The sequence below is a fragment of the Haemaphysalis longicornis genome, unplaced genomic scaffold (genome assembly GCF_048455015.1).
Source record: "Haemaphysalis longicornis isolate Haplotype H1 unplaced genomic scaffold, Haemaphysalis longicornis Haplotype H1 scaffold_3, whole genome shotgun sequence".
NCBI lineage: Eukaryota > Metazoa > Arthropoda > Arachnida > Ixodida > Ixodidae > Haemaphysalis > Haemaphysalis longicornis.
In genome coordinates this window covers 161,803,222-161,819,786 of record NW_027526335.1, presented here as the reverse complement: position 1 = coordinate 161,819,786, position 16,565 = coordinate 161,803,222, and the positions used below count along the sequence as shown (strand labels likewise).

At 46.1% G+C, this 16,565-nt stretch overlaps 1 long non-coding RNA gene across 1 annotated transcript in view; it reads right to left on the bottom strand.

Moving 5' to 3' along the window:
- Positions 1-15,734: 15,734 nt before the first annotated feature.
- LOC144173492 (uncharacterized) overlaps positions 15,735-16,565 on the bottom strand; it is a 63,579-nt gene continuing 62,748 nt past the window's right edge. Inside the window, exon 4 of the long non-coding RNA XR_013323294.1 lies at positions 15,735-15,864. This is a non-coding gene — a long non-coding RNA (uncharacterized LOC144173492). The remainder of the gene's footprint in view (positions 15,865-16,565) is intronic.

Below are 16,565 nucleotides of genomic sequence, written 5' to 3'. Positions count from 1 at the left end.
AACACTTTTTGACATTCATAGAAAGACAAATACTGTCCAAGCAGGAGGCAATAATGTTCGGATATGACTGCATTAAAGCGTATAGTGCTTGAATGTCAGGTCCTGATGGAAAAAACGCAATATCGTCCTCGTAGAAATATGCAGAGACACCCCAAACCGCCGGAATAGCGCTTACAAGGATGTTAAAAGAACAGGGGAAACGACAGCCCCTTGCGGTACACCCCTAGACTGGCAGCTGTGAGGAATTAACATTAAATGTTACACAACTGAACTGCCTGTCTCTCAGAAATTCGCCAATCCAAGCTATAATGTACTTTGGGATGTTTAAGACTTGTAACTGGGACAACAACAGAAGGTATTCCCTGCTATCAAAAGCTTGGGCTACATGTAGGATCACTAGAGTTGCAAACTGGTTAGTGCGACGGGCTAGTTTATTCTGATTTTCAAGGTCCATATGCGCACTCCAAATCGAACACACAGGGCGGAAACCAATTTATCTCTGGCTAAAGGTTTTAGAACTGGACGCCAATGGCACTATGCGCTGCTCCAAGATCAGCTCGTGAATTTAACCACGTTCAATGTCCAAGCGATAGGCCTGACATTTCGAATGAAGAGGCCTTGACCAGCACTCTTAAGTGCAGGAAGTATTTTGGCAAGACGCAAGAAATCGGAGATCTATGCATGTCTAATCGAATAATGAGTCATGGTAAGTAAATGATTGGGAGCCTCATCAACTAATTGTTTCACCATTTCAGTAGTGATGCCATCTGGCCCAGGAGCTGATGCCATCTAGAGCAGAAGCTGCAGCAGTCAATTTAGTCTTGATGTCAGCGAGCTCTGAGAGCATTACCTATATGAAGTCATCTACAACGTCTGGCGGAGTAAAGGACATCGATAAAGAAGATGAAAAGGAGTTTTAAGCCCATCACCAATCGACACTAGGGGCTCTGAAAGTTCACCTGCAGATAGCACCACAGAGTCTATATTATCTGGATAGGGTACTGTTTTCCGCGATCTGAGAAATCGAAATATCGCAAGCGTATTCCTAGGCTTCGAAAGACACAAAGGTCGATCTGTGTCATAAGTCTGTTTAGCATTGGAAACATGGCTTTAAATACCACTGAAGAATATTTGCTAGGATAGGTTCTGGCAGAGTTTCTTCAATGCCGCCTTCCTACGTCTAAAGCTGCGCGAACATTCTTCATCCGACCATGGACTAGGCGATACTGACTTCTTCGACATTACTTCAAATAGTGACGACTGATCTGAAGTGGAAAGGGTGGAACGAAGACCTGTCGCATATTTAGCTTTGTTTTGTGCGACCAGAGAGGACAGGGACTCCTCCAGAGAGATTTGAAAGCTTTTATAGTAACAAAACTTCGGCTCTGGCGATTAATTAAATGAATCCGACACCCGCTGTCAAAAACTTTGTATATAGTCTGGCATGTGGACACTACTAGACCCGCCCTCAACGGTCGACCAAGAAGACACTGTAAAACCTCGAGAAGATATTGTCAAATCCAGAACAGAATGCGTTTGTCCCTTAAGGTTTGGTTGAAGAATCCTAATTTATGTATGTAAGTTGTTATCTGTAATTCAATGAAACAAGCGAATGCTGCAACAATCCGCCCGGAAGCGCCACGTAACGTGGTTTGAAGTAAAGTCTCCCCCAAAGATAATGCCAGGTACAGCCGAGGCAATAGCCAAATCAAGTGGGTCAGAATCAACGACACTACTACGGAAGTAAACTTCGCCCAATTAGAAGGGAAGGCAACCAGGTAGTTTTATTTTCAGCACTAAAATTTCACAGTCTCGGCGTTCAAGTTGGAAGGACACTTTCGCCTTGTGCGCAAGCGTTGTTGATATCAAGCTTAACAGACCGCCACCTCGAGTCTTGTCCAAAGGCGCGGTAATTATGCAGACAAAATACTTGGTTTGTACTAAGCCAGGTTTCCTGTAGCAAAATTACGTCTGGGGAAAATTGGGAGCACCAACAAAGTAAAACAGCAAGCCAGCTGGAACAGAGCGACAATTTTACTGTAGAACCTTTAGAACCCCTATGATTTAGAGTGACCCGCTCCAGCAACTGCAGCCTCTAATATCTGTTCCTCGGGCTTTGAAACAGATTTACCTTCCTTAGATTTTGCTTTTGGCTGCACTTCCACGGGCTTCAGTACTAGGTGATCCGGAACGTTTACTAGTCTGATGTACAGAATCGATGGGCCAAGCCTGCAGCTCCATGTCCGAATCTGAAGAGGGCGAAAAGGAGCAAATGTTGTGTGTCGACCATAGGAACACAAACAGACGAAGTACCAGCCTGAGTGCAAGTGAGACGTTCCGATCCACGCACATAAGTAGTGAGAGTAGGCGAGACTCTACCAGAATTCGACGCAGGATTTAGTGCTGAGAGCAGCGCCCTGTCAGGGGTGCTGGAAACTTGTGGAATCACTTATGGAGAAGAGGTACACAAAAACGGAGCGGGTTGCAAATATGGCGCTAGCTGTTCTCACCGCTGTGCGAGACGCGCACTCGATTATGCTGGAAGTTGACTAGATGATTGCTGAAAAGACACCCTTCTCAACAGCCGCTGCAACAGCGGAAGCAAAGCTGGGTCAGCGAGAGAAGGCTGTTGGAACTTGGCAACGCCTTTTTCCAGCGCTGCAACAATGGCACTCACTACGGCTGGATCAGTGAGTGACGGAGGGTGCTTGGCCGTATCTCTAGCGTAACCATTTGTCTTTTCTTTCACAATAGTAACAGCGTCCCCACGCGAGCATCGACGCTTACCCATGGCGCCAACAACGTGAATATCTTGAGCTCTAGCAGGGTAATTTGAATAGTCAGCTGAGTGTGCCGCTCCACACAAACAACCTTTGGCAGTTTGGGCAGCGCATAGGTGCACAGAATGGCTCCCAACGCATGCACGACACCGGGGAGACGATTTAAATGCCTTGAATGTGTGGCCAAAACGCCAACGTCTGTGGCAGTGAAGGGGCCGGCGATGAGAGTTTCCACACGGTAAATGAGTGGCCAAACTTTAATATCTGATGTACATGTGGTTGTAACAAATGTAGCAATGACAGATTCTGTTGGCACCCTGTTTTTCTCTGCAACACGGCTGCAACGGTAAACGGAGGTGACTGCCGTTACCGAAAACTGCTCAAGTACCTCCTGAGGTGCCATCTGAACATCAACACCTCGAACGATGCCCTTCACGCAAGCGAGGTGAGGGGGATAAATGCGCTCACCTGAAGAGAAGCAAAAATTGTGCATTTCAAGAAGTCAGTGAGACAGATATCGCCTGACGATCGGCACAAGACGCCACCGTCGCCAAATGGGCGAACCTCCTTAATGTGCTGGAAATTCTCAGTAGCCGCTCGAAGTGCCGCCTGTACAGCCTGTGAGTTGTTCAGCCGGATGAATCCGCCATTCACAGGCACCAGGGCCACGGGGATGCTGCCCACCACACTGCTCTATAAGGTTTCCAATTGCACGTCCTGCGGACGAATAATGGCTGCCCAGGGGAACTCCCCCGGCCAGGCGACTCAAAAGAAATCCAAACGCAGAAACCAGCAACCTGGCAGAAAAGAAATAACCAAAAGAATGACGGGAAACAACCGCTAAACTACCTGAAGGTTGGCCGATCACCTGGACCAGGAAAGCGAAAAACCAAGCAGCTTAGAAGCAAGCGACCACGCTGACAAACACGTCAGCTTGCTGCTAATACGGGCCTCTACTCTTCTTCTCTTGCGAACTCCTTCTTCTGTCTCTTCGTATTTCTTGCTGGAGCTTTCGCTTCTGCATGCGCACTGCCGTCTGTTCAACGGATTGGCCACGACACTGCACCAGGCCCTCCACTACAGTACTGACGGAGGACAGAGCGTGCTTGCTTGCGCTGGATGTTGCCAGTTGTCGGTTTGTTGACTGCAAGCTGCCGAACGATGAGCTTCCGGGGCTGAGAAAAAAGACCTGAACAGCCGGGCGAAGCTGTTTGAGATACCTGTGAATTACAGCGATGTACCTGTAATGCGAAGCAAGTAGGTATTACCTGTTTGTTGAAAGAGGAGTGGAGCAGCCCTATTCCTGGAGCACTGGAGGTGAACCTGGATGAGTCTGTAGAACGAGCGCGGCCGGCATCCGAGCCACGAGGGAGCAGCTGGTCCCCTGGCGCATTGCCTGGCGTTGGGGGTGCTGTTATGCCAGAGCGGCCAGCCTAAATTCGCTGCCCCGACAGCGGGGCCGATTCGCGCCTCGCCCAAACCACCCGCGGCAGATATGCCCAAACTAGAAAGTGCCGCAGATTTTCTTCCCCTTTTCCCTTCTCAACGGCTGGGCCAAATTATGGCTCGGACGAAAGGCCATTGGCAGAAACGCCGCTACATGCCTGGGGGCGGTGGCTTTGGCTGACGACATCGCTTCGCCTCCATTTGTTGGACTGAAACTTTCAAACGATTTAAAAACTAGCGGCTGTAATAGACTCCCAAGGGTATGAAACCCGGCGGAAGCACAGCGAGTGCGGCTCTTTTCGGATGCACCGAGTGGAGACGTGCGGTTACCTAAGTGCCAGCCATCTAACGGTTTTGTTATCGTTCTACATACTGCTAATAAATGTTGTTTCAACTTTTCGTAAGCTCGAGAACTTGATCGCTCTGCTCTGCGCCGCGTCGATAGCGGGCGGAGCAAGGCAACGTCGCAGCAGAGGTGACGGTGGGATGGCCCAGTCCCTACAGGAGTGACAGTGTCGGGATGGCTGATTCCCGGCACCATGCGTTGCGCTACTGAAACAGTGGTCATGGCTTATGCCGCCCCGACTCATTGTGATCTAGTAAACGTTACAACTATACCTTTCTCTCAAAATGCCTGTCGCCTCTGCAAACCCGGGCCACCACCATTCCAAATTCTACGCATCCAACAACAAGAAAAATATCGTTAGTACTCGAAATTTACCATTAGGGTAATCTAAGGCCCCTAAGGCCCGGTCGGAAAGAAGGGAGCACATGCCACACTCGAATTTTGCATACGAGAATTCTGAAAATATTGACAACACACTCGGAGTAACGCGTATTCTACAGCCGGCAATCCAGCACCCTTCGATCCAATAGGCAAGTACATCACTATACAGGCATCATGCGTATCCTCATCGACAACACTCACTATCAAATTATTAAGTTCGCCTACTCCGAAGACTGCTCACACACACATTAGGAATTACGCAATTCCCTTACGCAGTTCGCAATTACGCAATTCCCGTAGGAATTACGCAGGGCAACACAGCGCGTTGCCCTGAGCGGCACGTCATTTCATATACTCCTGCATCCATAACGTTAGCCACACTAATAACTTGTCGTTTGAGAAGTGGGCTTTTACGGCCACCAGCTCGGCATGCAAACTTCATGAAGCCCTGGATGAATATTCGCCGGAGGCGAGGCAGGCTCACAGCCCTCTGGTTAGAGCAGGTTTGCCACACCGCGTCACGAGAGCCTTTATGCTCAACACAAGACTTATCCTCTCTTCCTGTAGCAAAAAGGAAGTAACGAGCTCCCACCAACAAGTCACTGATGGCAACCTAGTCACCCGATGGTGTATTTTCCAAGTCACTGAGAGAGAGGAAGGTATGAAAACGCATGTACACCGAACCAGCGCGTTGTTGCCGTTGACCTGGTATGTGGCAATATAGCAGCTATAAACTTAAAATATTTAGGACGAGTCAATCTGAAATGCCGAATCTTGGCTGATTGTTGATTCCATACTTTGGGAAGTTTTGACTATGACTTTGTGTAAGTTTGAAATTATTTTAAAATAAATTGATTTTATTTTAATTTTGGTTCAACAGAAACCTGTTTTCAAAATTGTATTTGTCACTTCCTAAGGCATATTTGCGATGAATAATTGAAATGGTTTTAATTGGCAATTTTGGCCACACTATTTCTGAAGAATACACCACGTATCATTGTGAAATGCCTACCTTCAAATTCCACCGAGCGGGAATGATTATATGATTCCCACAAGCATGCCCGCATAATATGGCAACGCTCGCAGACTGCCCCAAATAATGCACTCAAGCACTTACCTGAACAAACTTGTACCAACGCTGTTGTGTAGTGTTGTTTTGTCCGCCAGTTATTTCGAAGATGATCTCAGTTTTATTGTTAAAATTTCTGCGCACTGTCCTGTTGCGATTTTGTCCTTTCCCATATTGTTCAATCATCGGAACAGTGATGTTGGCCACAAGAGGAAATGGTCCGGCTATCCCATTCATAATTGTCCAATTGAACTTGCTTTTGCACTCTGGATTGTAAACGCCGGTAGAGCCGGATTTTGGATTGTTATTGTCTGTGCACTTTACTTCGTGAACTGTACCTTTAATTGGGTGGCTGCCAGAAGAAGTATAACAATGGCTAAATTAATCGGTGCGCTTGAGAAGTATGATCGTCCACAGTTGCCTATAAATTTGTAGATCTGCGGCCATTACCACTCTAGGAACTTGAACATTGATTTTAAAGTTGTTTCTAAATGCCCATTGTGTCGTTTCGCAAACAACGCACACCATGTCTGCAGTATTACAACTAAAACATGCGAACTGTCTCTATATAGGCAAAGGTTTTCCTCGCAAAAATTGAGCTAGTTGTCCGCACGCCCCGAAACGACGAAGCTTGCAGTTTATTACACTGTAGACAACTCCGGGCCTGTAACAAGCTACAAACAAACCAAAAGATAACTTTCAGCAGATTGACATGGTTGAAATGACGCAGCAGTTGAAATGGTTATTTGTTCTCAAAAGTTTTTTTACCGGCCTTTTTTACAAACCTAAATCAGACGTGATGCGGACATTTAAGAATGTTTTGTACTCTCCCACTGCGGAAGGCTGATTAGAGCAATGGCGCACAGTGCAACAAGTTCAAAAAATGAACACGTGCTCTCTACTTTCCAATTTTTAGCAGAGAGGAATTGGACCTTCACGGTAATCACCTAACAAAACATGGGTGGAGTAGAGTTTTTTTTTTATTGCACAAACATGGGGATGTTCGTTTTACCCGACGGTAATGCTACATTATTTATAACTTCACTGCTAACTACGCAATTGTAAAACGTAGATGGAGCTAAACTTCAAGTTTGACTCTTCTTAGCGACTGATCATTATACAGTCCGTTTTATGATAGTCCTGTTAAAACAAGCGTTGTACGTGTTTTCTGTAGCCATACGCCCTGCGTAGGAGGTCTTGTATTGACAGCTGCCGGAAATTTTTTACGTTTAAAACTACACTGTGAACTGACTAATTATAAGAAACAACTAAAACTCTGCGTCATGTTAGAATTCTCTTCGCGCACAACCTAAGTAAGATTTTTGTGGAGATACCTGCACATTATGTTATGTGCTACCCAAGAATCACAAGAAATCTGGCTTTATCCCACGAATTGGTGTTGTCTAAGCGATTTGTTCGCACTGTGCCGACGCAAGTAGTTTTGTTCAGATCGTGACGTAATACAAAAAATTGGAAGTGTTTCCCACCGACGGTACGCTATGCCTGTGGGTCGTCCTTAGTAGAGGACACTCGAATCGTTTGAACCCCTACTTATATCTGACGTGCGCCGATATGCTGACGCAAAAGGTGTTTTTGTTTTTTGCCTACAGGCCACAATCACGGGCATCTAATACTGTTTCGGTAAGCTCTGCTGCAGAAAAAGTTAGTGATTTAGCCACTGGGGCATATACGGCGCGTACACTCACTGTACCTCGGCTCTTTTGTGACCAGCTTTCTAATAAGAAGCCTTCCATAACCTATCCCACTCTGCAAACGCCTGCACAGCTGCACACAATCTAACCTCAGCGAGGCTCCGTTCCACCTGACTGGATGTGTTATGGCCTTACGCGGTATCTACAAACCGGTCCGTGTGACCTACCAGGCAAATATACCTGCTGAGTATATTTATTCATGAAGTCCGCCAGGAATATTATAGTGTCTCCCCGTTAAAAAGTTTCACGTTTATTGTTCCTTGCTGTACGAACATTCAAGAAACTGGTTAGCCAGATGAATGATCAGACCTCAGTGAAACAAGCCTAGACATTCCGTAGGATAAATGTGCTTACATATTTGTGGTTCAATAAAAAACCTGAAATCCAGTCCACAAAGAAAGATCCTCAACCTCTAGATAGGCGCTAAAAAGCGGGCCTATCACGTAGAATGCATTGGCCTTTACCGCATTATCGTGATGAGCCTTCGTGAACATTTATTCATATTGGGTTGGTACACTATAAACTATGCGTGCAGCAATTCAATCTTTTAGGCGTACCGGATACCTCAGCCTCATACAGTCTCGAATAATTTTTTCCCGCACATCTGTCCCAGATGATTTTCCGCCCTTCACAGTCCACCCTTCGATAGAGAAGCGATGGATCATTGTCAAAACCTTGGAGCAAATAATATTAGTAACATCTGCGCTAACTTGGCACAGGCAGGCTCTGGAGGGTAGCAGCAGTATACTACTAGTATAGCAGTGTACTACTATACTACTCCTATATGTACATAGGAAATGAGGGGCTCGTTTAAAATAAGAGAGAAATAAGGGTTGGCAGTAAAAAAAACCTCGGAAAGCAAAGGGGAGGAAATGGTAGGTCATAGAAACAGATAAAGAATTTAGAAAGAAAGAAAGTGGAGAAAAAATGCCCGCCAGGTGGGATCCGAACCCACGACCTCCCGAATACCGTTCTGGAGAGATAACCACTACGCTACCGGCGGGGCTATTTTCCCCCTCCACTTTCTGGGGTATTTATGTCAATGTAATTTTTTCCTGTCCTTGGGGGTGGTAGCCAGCGCCACTCCGACTTCTGGGGGTGAAGGAGACCTTCTTTTTAACGCTTGGGCCGTGACTCGAGTGTGTACGACATGTCGAGAGTGGTCGACCAGCCTTGAACCCTCTTAAGCTCCATATGGCACCAAGACTGCCAATACAGAGGCCCTCTCTATGCATGTAGCGAATCAGAATAGGAAATGAGGGGCTGGTTGAAAATAATACAGAAATAAGGGTTGGCAGTCAAGAAAACCTCGGAAAGCAAAGGGGAGGATATGGTAGGTCATAGAAACAGATAAAGAATTTAGAAAGTGGACAAAAAATGCCCGCCAGATGGGATCCGAACCCACGACATCCAGAATAGCGGTTTGGTGCGATAACCACTAAGCTACCGGCGGGGCTATTTTTCCCCTCCATCTTCTGAGGTTTTTATGTCAATGTAATTTTTTCCTGTGCTTGGGGGTGGTTGCCAGCGCAACTCCAACTTCTCGGGGTGAAGGGGACCTTCTTTTTAACCCCTGGGCCGTGACTGGAGTGTCTACGACATGTCGAGAGTGGTCGACCCGCGTTGAACCCTCTTAAGCTCCATATAACACCAAGACCGCAAGAACAGAGGCCCTCGCTATGGATGTAGCGAATCAGAATAGAAAATGACGGGCTCGTTGAAAATAAGACAGAAATAAGGGTTGGCAGTCATGAAAACCTCGGAAAGCAAAGGGGAGGATATGGTAGGTCATAGAAACAGATAAAGAATTTGGAAAGAAAGAAAGTGGAGCAAAAACGCCCGGCAGGTGGGATCCGAACCCACGACCTCCAGAATACCGGTCTGGAGGTCGTGTGTTCGGAGGTCGTGGGTTCGGATCCCACCTGGCGGGCATTTTTTCTCCACTTTCTTTCCTCCTAAATTCTTGATCTGTTTCTATGACCTACCATATCGTTGGCCCCCTTTTGCGAGCACGTATTCAAAAGTTCAGCCCTTCAGTCTATTCCTAGCCCTGTGCGGTATAATTGCTGTAGTATGATTTAATTATTATAAAACCTAAAAATTGCGTTTACTACATTTCATCCGGTGGTGCCAAGCAGGAGCGCAACCGAAACCCGAGCACGCTGGCGAGCGGTGGCCGACCCAGTATTTTTCTTAATCTCCGATGGCGGAGCTGGGTGTCGCGGCTCAGTGTCGCCCTCTGTTCTCTGCACGCCGCCTATCAGGAAACCTGTAGTTCCAAATTTCTCGCGGCCCTACAAATACTTGTTGTTATAGTGTTGTTAGTATGCACTTCCCTGTATTCTCTTGTACCAGCTAATTTATATGCGTGCAAGTTTCCTGCCAAATATTCTTCATAATTACGTGGAGGGTTATTCATGACTCATAAATAAATTTACTTGTTCGCGACGACAAAAGCTTGCGACGCGCTGTTATCAGGGCCTCCAGCCCAATAAGACCGCAAGGTTTCGAAACAACCCAATAAATAAAGTTCTCTAAACCCCACCAAATTTTGTAGCGGTTATGTCGAAGAATTCATTATTTGGCAACAAATACTACAAATTTCAACGAACAAAATGAGCTCATACACTTCGCACAGATGCGTACAACGCAAAACTTTAACGTGCGTCCCGTTAGTTCACATGCGTTACTGCTTTAATAGTTCAATAAAATTTTTCTCAGTAAGCATTGCGTGTTTGCGGTATCTTAGACATTTTCCGGTGTTTCTACTGGCATTGTTGGTGTTAACCTCAAGCTCGTCACATGTGCCCATGGCTCTTGGCGTTTTCATTTCGGAGTAACGTATGCTCGGTGTTCGCGGTTCCCGCTTTGACGCTGCTCAGCTAAAACCACCGGACGCCCCTTTCTGTCGTTGTCGCTGGTTATGTGTTTCACGCAGCAGCGATCTGCGCGCCCACTCAGGTATGAGAAAGAGTGTTCCAGCCACCACCTCTCCGACTACTTGCAAATCCCCTTCAACGTGATCACTTCCCGCGTGATTATCGTTTTGCGAACGAACAATGCTCTGCGTATAGAGGACCGCTTTAGCATAGCTATAAAAACTTTGCTTTATAATATTCCACCAAAGATTGCCGAGAACTCGCGAGTGCATTATGATCGGATAGAAAATCAAAGTCTCGAGGGAAGTTTATGAGCTCAATTGGGCAACAGAATAAATAAAGCAGCTACGTTAGGTACGCCCGTGACCACATGTATCACCGACGGGGGCAGATTCCGTAAAGAAGCCACACACGTGAAGTTATTAGTGCGAAAATGTCACACAGGCAATAGGAAGCTTGGCACTCCTCACAGGTTTTTTTTTTCATTTCTCAATCAATAGCATCCATACCGCTATAGCCAGAACAGCGATCATATTGTCACACCAATAACATTGTTGCCAAATATATTGTTATCAATGACCAGAAAATTTATTGCCAGTTACGTCAGTGGAGGCTTTTCGAGTGGGGTCGTTTTACGGCATCATTTATAGGAGATGCTTCTTCTAGTTCTCTTGGTTCTTCTGCGGGGCACGTACGTAATATATACTCGGAAACGGGCAACACGCAGAATTGCACTGGCGGCGTACAAGCAATGGTGAATCACCTCAACATTCATAGACAAGAGCGCCCTTATCATGGCGCTCGGGCCGATCCTGATATGCTAAAAGTGTGTCATAAGCCGTAGAACGAGTGCTTTTTCGGAGGGGAGAGAGTAGGCAGCCAAAAATTAAAAACAATATGTGAACCCACCTTCGATGCATGCGTTGCTGTTATCTTAACTTCATCCCTCGGCATTGTGGCCGTTCGTATATTGTATAACGTGACGCTATAGGCTCCGGACAGCGAAGTTTGCCGCGCGAGCGCAGCGCCAGCCGCGACAGACACGCGCAACTCTGAGTCGGTCCCGCCGCGCCGACCGCCTTCAGCGCCAGTGAACGCAACTTAGCAAAAACGTTTGTTATTACGTTATTTGCGCGTATATGTACTACATAGTGCAACAAAGTCATGCAAAATGTTATACAGTCGGGGCAAGCCTCCAAATAAAACGGGGTACTGATAAAATGCTGTGGCCTCGCTTTCGAGCCGTAGGTTAGCAAAACTGGGAAGCATGTGTTCAAGGCTTTGCATTCTCCCGCGGATTCTTCTTCTCTATTTTTTTTTCGCAGATACCGAGCATGGTTACTGAATTTTGAAAGGCCCACATTAAGCGAGCGGATTACATGCTGCCTTGGTGAACGAGCAGCTTGCTAGTAGGGTGGCTAGCAGGCGGTAAATACACACAAGTGCGCATTAAATTTGGTAACAAAGAGGGCCCCCGAACACAAGTATAGCAGAGTAGTTTATCACCCAGCGATTCTATTTTGCTTCATCTAATATTCCACGTGCTTATACCGCCGAAGTAAATACATATAACCACATACGGGGCGCGGACACGTTAATATTCCCAAATGTTTCGCCAGCATTGGGATGCATAAAATCACCGCCTCTTCTCGCAAAAGAAACAATGAAATTGTTGTCTAAGCCACTCAAAAGCAAAGAAAAATAGAGCTAAGACGGGCCGCAATCAAAGTTGGAACAATATGTACATAGGAAAAAAAATTTCGCGTTCGGGGAGTAGGAGCAGGAGGACAAACTTTATTTATCCCATCCGTTGTGATTGCGGTCACTCCGGACCAGTGAGGAGTGTACTCTGGGAACTAAATTTTTTCTCCCGTGACTTTTGTTGCAAAAGTGTTGACGGTAATAAAAGCGCTACTACTCCTTCCTAAGGGAGGCCTCCTGCTGAGCCCGTTGGCGTGGAGAGAAAAAAAAAAAAACACCCGAATATGAATATTGCGTAATTTATTCCGATACGCTTATTAGATGTTCTGCTTACCCCTCCCCCATCCCATCCCTGTCCAAAGGAATTTCTTGTGATAGCCTTCTCGTGATGAGTTTCTTTTTTGGCGGCGTGTTTACATATATGCAACTAACGTACTTGGCTACAACTGGAAGCCCAAAGGTTTCTCGGCGAAGCGGGCACTTATTAACCTTGCACTCTCGCTATACCCCAACAAACGTGAATTTCACACTGTTACATGTATGCAGAATCACATTCGGATCAAAGACCTATATGTAAGTCCCGTGTGGTCCAGAGTCGCATGCAAGTGCACTCACATGGATGGAATACCCCGCGCGGAAACATCGCGCAACGTCTGATATATTTGCAGACAAAGCCTCCCCTTTCGTGGAGTGAACAATATAAATTACGGTTTCTTGTGAAGCAAAAATTTCCCCGCATTTCCCCGAGGGGAAGAATGTGAAAGTGCTAATGCAGTAGTTGAATTTGCGCGGTTCGGTAATGTGTCACTACTCCTTTAAGCGGGTGCATTAGCCCTTCTCACGCCCGATTCCTGGCCAATCCCCCACGTGGGTATGTGCAATGCACAGATACCTATTTGTGTTGTCGTTGTACTTGATTGCTAGAGCGGATCTCAGCTTTGAAATTTCGTGTCAGTACTCCTTTAAGCGGGTGCATTAGCCCTTCTCACGCCCGATTCCTGGCCAATCCCCCACGTGGGTATGTGCCATGTCAGCGGCCAGGCAGCGCGCGCCCATCTCCCCCCGTTGCCAAGGAAGACGAGGAGATTCCTGGCCAATCCCCCACGTGAGTATGTGCCATGTCAGCGGCCAGGCAGCGCGCGCCCATCTCCCCCCGTTGCCAAGGAAGACTAGGAGCGCGCGCACCCGCAGCTGTTGCTATGTGGACGGACGGCGGTCAACGGAATTCAGGGTCGCTTATAAAGTGCATTCGCACTTAAAACATGCTGATCTTGAGAAAGGTTTGCCCCGCAGTCAGGCTGTACAATCGTTTCTCTTCTGGGTATCACGCCTAAGCGGCATTTATAAGTCTTGTCATACGCGAGTTCAACCGAATAAATCCTTCTCCATTAACATGCACTATGTGGCAGGATTACTTTACAATCTCTTACTCCGTTTAAAGCTGAAAAGGGGCGACTAATATGCTTAATCCGCGCTGCAAAAAGAAGAGTGCCCCCGAGCCGGCAGCGTACCGGCTTGCGGGGACCGACCCAGTGTTGCGCACACTGCCGAAGGGGGCGCTGGGTGTCGCGGGCTCCGTGTCGCCCTCTGGGCGCTGTCCGGAGCCTATATTGTTCCATTGGGTGACGCCAAAGGGAACACTGAAATTTTACTCCGCTGCTTAGGAATCACACTGGTTACTGACTCACGCTCACAATTTCTTCGTGCACCTTAACTTAATATTGAATAGCCACTGGGCGGACGGGTTCCAACTGGGTTATAGACATCTGGCATTATTCGTTCGAGCTCATGGAGCATATATTTGGGAAAGTTGTCTGCTAAATTAGACAAGTTATCTGGAAGTATGGGATGCTGCTTTAGCAGGTCTTAGCAGGGGAAGTAGTGCCTTTGTTTGGGAGCATTGTGAAATAATCTTTATTGCGACTGCTGTTTGGGACTTCCAAACTTCGATACTCGGCAACAATGCATAAAACCAGGAACACAGTAAAATCTGGATGTGTGAGATAGAATCAATCACGGGTTATAGTACGGGCATTTCATTCTATCATTTTCTTGTGAATCTAGTTCAGCGATAATTTCAGTCTTACAGGCAAACGAAATTCATTTAGTGGCATTTCGACACCAGTACGTAGAGAGAGGCAATAATTTTGTACAACGAACAAAACTATTTTGAATGCTTTTTAATGTTCAACATCACACCAGAGCTAATAGTTGGCATTTAAAGCTAGAAAAATATAGTGTCGGGGTATAACGTATTAGTGTCCCTGTGTTGTATATTTGCGGAATTACACTCACCATACCAGCTCTGGTTGCAAGGACTCTTTAAGTAGTTTGCAGCGTTAAGTTTTGCTTACAAGGTTCGAGCGTTTATGTTGGCAGCGGATACCCAACAGTGCCGATTTCCTTACAATGTTAGAACATTTATGTAAGCAGATGTAACAGAAACTGTGGATTTTGTTCTTCAAAACTTAAGCTCATAGTAGCCCACTAAAAACTACGTACACTTACGCCCACCCGGTAGTAATCAGAGACATCAGGGATCATGTTCAATTTTCTAAACTTACCACTACGAACTTCTAATCACTGATCGCATGTGTAACAGCAGAGAGTGGTTGGACGTTATAACATCTAAACCTTCTTCTTGTCTCTGACACGCCATATTTGGTAATATTTTAAGCTTTCAGGTTTTTACACCAAAGTGTTTTGTGCTCGGCTACACCAATATATAAGTGACGTCATACCCGTCATGGAAGTGACGTGGTGAGAAAGAGTGCCATTGACGCGGTGGCGCACAGATTCCAGCATAGGAACTCTGTCGCATCATGCCAACGCGGAAGGTGCGTGGCGCTCTGCCGACTGCGCTATGAACTGAGACGTGAGCAGCTCTAAAAATGCGCCTTATGTTCTTCCCGATCACTCATTCAGGTCGGTCTGCCGTCTAGAAGAGGCTTAGTGATATATCACATCGTGACGCTAATGAGCGCTGAAAGATGGCTCGTGGATGCCAGCCTTTTCGTGTACGAGGGCGCGCATGAATTGAGGCACCCTCTGCTGTCGCGCTGTTCTCATGACTGCCCTGTGTTTCGAGCTGCTGTTTCTGTGCGTGTCATTTTTTGTTTTGTTCGCCCGGAATAAACCGCAGTTATTTTTTCTTGCTTGTTGGCCTCATTTCGTCTGGCGGGCTCAGGCTCGCAAACTCTTCTTACCTGAACGAGATTCTCTTAACATTCAACTTCTCCTGTGAAGGCCTCTTTCACTTTTGTGCTACACCGATTCCTATGAAACAGGGATCACCACATTTTTTTTCTGTTCGGGTAATACTATATACATGTATACATTATACATAGTATGCATACTACATACGGTACCGTGGTGTTTGATATAAAACAATAAAGTATAACAAAACATGCTTACACGGAATCGTTGTGAGGGCATTTCCAATATTCCGAGTCATTTTTTAAGCTCCATTTGTCAATAGTTCTACCACAGCTTTGGTGTTGCTGGATATACTTCCTGGCTTCTTGCTTAAGTTTGACCATTTTTGTCATACCTGCGTTAAAAAAAACAGGACTGGTAGCATTTCTCCTTTTACAAAACTGTTCTTATCGTTGTTAAGAGCTTTGTTCACTGTGTTTACTATTATTATAGGGACTGTTTGTTTTGGAGATGGGTCTATGTATTTACGGACAGCCTGCGAAATAGAAAATGTCTGCATCTTCTATACAATATCGCCCCTTAAGCTTATAATCATCTTTATTGTGCGGCATTCATATTGGGAACATCTAACAACAAACTTGAGTAATTTTGGCGCCATTTTATGAGTCTTGTGGCTTTTCGTGTCAGTCAGAAACATCTGTGGTTGAAGTAATGCGAAGTAGCACGATGTGAAGTAGCCATGCTGTGTATCGGAGGGTCCACTGCTTGTCTGACGTTCTCGGTGCATTTCTAACTGAAACATTCATCCTATACCTGATTTGTGGCAGCAAGTCCTTACTCAGAAAGTGCTAAATGACGTTTTTATGAGTTTTTTGTGTGATTTTGAAAGTTATTTCTTTAGACAAGTGTTCTCTGGTGAGTGGGCTATAGGCACACTGACTCTGCATGGCTGACGCCCGTTAACCCGTACGTCAGCATTGCTAACACCGATAGTGGCACACATAAACAAAGCACAGAATGCAAGAAAACACTATCAACACCAAATAACTTCAAAGAAAAAAATTCGACCAGTGAAATTTACAGGAGTGCAAAACA